The sequence below is a fragment of the Malurus melanocephalus genome, unplaced genomic scaffold (assembly GCF_030028575.1).
Source record: "Malurus melanocephalus ecotype Western Australia unplaced genomic scaffold, MMel_1.1 scaffold_664, whole genome shotgun sequence".
Taxonomy (NCBI): Eukaryota; Metazoa; Chordata; class Aves; order Passeriformes; family Maluridae; genus Malurus; species Malurus melanocephalus.
Genome location: NW_026623896.1, coordinates 20425 through 23499, shown reverse-complemented (window position 1 = coordinate 23499; position 3075 = coordinate 20425).

Sequence of the window (3075 nt, the reverse complement as noted above, 5' to 3'; positions counted from 1 at the left end):
CTGCTTACAAATCCGAATTTTCCTCATCGATAGGGAAGAGCCATTTTTGTTGACTTTTGAAATTTTTTTTCAGGAGTCCACTTTGCATGACTGTGCCTTTCTTCACCAGTCAGGAATCTTAGAAGCCCAGAATGCTTTGGGCTGGGARAGACCTTGAAGCCCATCCTGTTCCATGGGCAGGAGGTCTCTAAAGGTGGTGGTTTATTGCTCTCTCCTCAGGAGGGATTTGGGAATAAGTTTTTCTTTAAGATCCTTAGGGATTCAATGATTTTGTACTGTTATCCCCAAGCTGCAAACAAAATGATTCCCAAACACGCAGAAGGAGCTGGGATTCTGTGAAAGGAAGAGGAAAAGGGTGGAGAAAACATCTCCAAAGCCTGTTCTGCCCTCTGCATGAACAATGTTTTCACCTCCAGTTTCCCTGGAGAACTGGCTCCTGCTGGGCCAAACCRTCCCCAGAGAGCAGCGGAATTGTTAAATAATATTATCAGAGTTGTGCTTTTCAGGATTGATATCACGGCACTTTGGAAATTTATTTCATGAGAAGCCTCAGCCTCAGAATGTTCTGCCAAAAGGCCATTAAAGCCAGAGAAATCCCCTAATGGGAATGGCCCCATGGAATTGTGAACCTGGAGAGGTTTCACTGCCCAGGAAGGATCTGCCCCCGGGTGGGGTGGGATGGGCAATATCTGGAGCAGATTGGGCAGGATTGGCAATGTTTGGGACAGGAATGGCAATATTTGGGGCGGATGAGCAATATTTGGGGCAGGATTGAGCAGGATTTGCAATGCTTGGGGCAGGGATTGGGAAGGATTGGCAATATTTGGGGCAGGATGGGCAATGTTTGGGACAGGATGGGCAATGTTTGGGGCAGATGGGGCAATATTTGGGGCAGATTGAGCAGGATGGGCAGGATTTGAAGCAGGATGGGCAATATTTGGGGCAGACTGGGTAGGATGGGCAATGTTTGGGACAGGATTGGCAATATTTGGGGCAGGGATTGAGCAGGGCAATGTTTGGGGTGGGAGGACTGGCAATATTTGGGGCAGGGATCAAGAACGATTGGCAATGTTTGGGACAGGATTGGCAATGTTTGGGGCAGGATTGGCAATGTTTGGGGCAGATTGGGCAGCATTGGCAATATTTGGGGCAGGGATTGAGCAGGGCAATATTTGGGGCAGGGATTGAGCAGGGCAATATTTGGGGCAGGATGGGCAGTATTTGGGGTAGGATTGGCAATGTTTGGGACAGGATGGGCAATATTTGGGGTAGGGATTGAGCAGGGCAGTAGTATGGGTCAGGATGGGCAATATTTGGGGCAGGATGGGCAATGTTTGGGGCAGGATGGGCAATGTTTGGGGCAGGATGGGCAGTATTTGGGCCAGGATTTGCAATGTTTGGGACAGGGATTGAGCAGGGCAATATTTAGGGCAGACTGGGTAGGATGGGCAATGTTTGGGACAGTATTGGCAATATTTGGGGCAGGGATTGAGCAGGGCAGTGTTTGGGGCAGAATGGGCAATGTTTGGGGTAGGGATTGAGCACGGCAGTATTTGGGGCAGGATGGGCAGTATTTGGGGCAGGGATTGTTCAGGTTGCTCCANATTCAGGGCTGTGGGTGCCCCCAGAGCAGCTCTGTCTGGGTGAACGCTGCAACTTCCTGCGAGTGAAATCTGCTCCGCTTTCTATATTTGAAACAGAGCTGAAATGCCAGTGGTGATGTAATGTTCATTTCCATTTCCAGGCTGTTTCTATTTATTTTTGCTCCTATTAACTGCATCTTCATCCCAAAAGTTTGTAGTTTGGTTTTTTTTAATCCACCCAGGCTCTGTTTGCTATGAACAGCTCATTTTTTTACTTAAACCCTGCCAGATTTGGTGSCTCATTGAGCCCATAAATGAAGAAGAATGACAGGTAGAGGGGGAAATGGAGGTGTCCTCCCCAAGGGAAGGCTCCTAAATTGGATAGGAACTGTTTCTCCAGGATCTGCTTCCTTTGATTGCCACGGGAATGGCTCTGGAAGGAGCTCAGAGGGATCATTCACCTCGGGTCAGTCCTGGAAACGCAGAGCTGGGGAGATGCTTTGAGTTTGGGGGATTTTCCTGTGCCATATTCCATAAACATGAAGTTTTATGGAATAAAACTGTGTGAGAGAAGGAGATGGATTAAAAATCCCTGCAGAGCTCTGGTGTGGAGCCTCTGCAGTCCCCGCTCCAGTTACGGAGCTTCTCTGCCCCTTGGAGCAGGAGAAAAAGACAGGAAATGACGAAATTTATCATGGAATTTACCATGGAATTTATAATGGAATTTATTATGGACTTTACCATGGAATTTATAATGGAATTTACCATGGAATTTACCATGGAATTTATAATGGAATTTACCATGGAATTTTCCATGGAATTTATCATGGAATCTCAGGGTTGTTGAGGCTGGAAAAGACCTTTAAGGTCATCAAGTCCAAAGGTCAGCCACCACCGTGGTCCCATCAAGCTGTGTCCTCAAGGCCCATTTATTTATCCGTGGATTTTACGGACACTCAGGTTCCATATCCATGGATTTTATGGACACTCAGGTGCCATATCCATGGATTTTATGGGCTCAGGTTCCATATCCATGGATTTTATGGACACTCAGGTGCCATATCCATGGATTTTATGGACACTCAGGTGCCATATCCATGGATTTTATGGACACTCAGGTTCCATATCCATGGATTTTATGGACTCAGGTGCAATATCCATGGATTTTATGGACACTCAGGTTCCATATCCATGGATTTTATGGACTCAGGTTCCATATCCATGGATTTTATGGACACTCAGGTGCCATATCCATGGATTTTATGGACACTCAGGTGCCATATCCATGGATTTTATGGACTCAGGTGCAATATCCATGGATTTTATGGACACTCTGGTGCCATATCCATGGGTTTTATCAACACTTCCAGGGGTGGGGACTCCCCCACTGCCCTGGGCAGTGATTCCAGAGCCGGACAAGGAGATGACATCTGGAAATCCAGACTCAGAGGAGCAGGGGATCAAGGCAAGGACCATCAGTGTTGGATTCCTT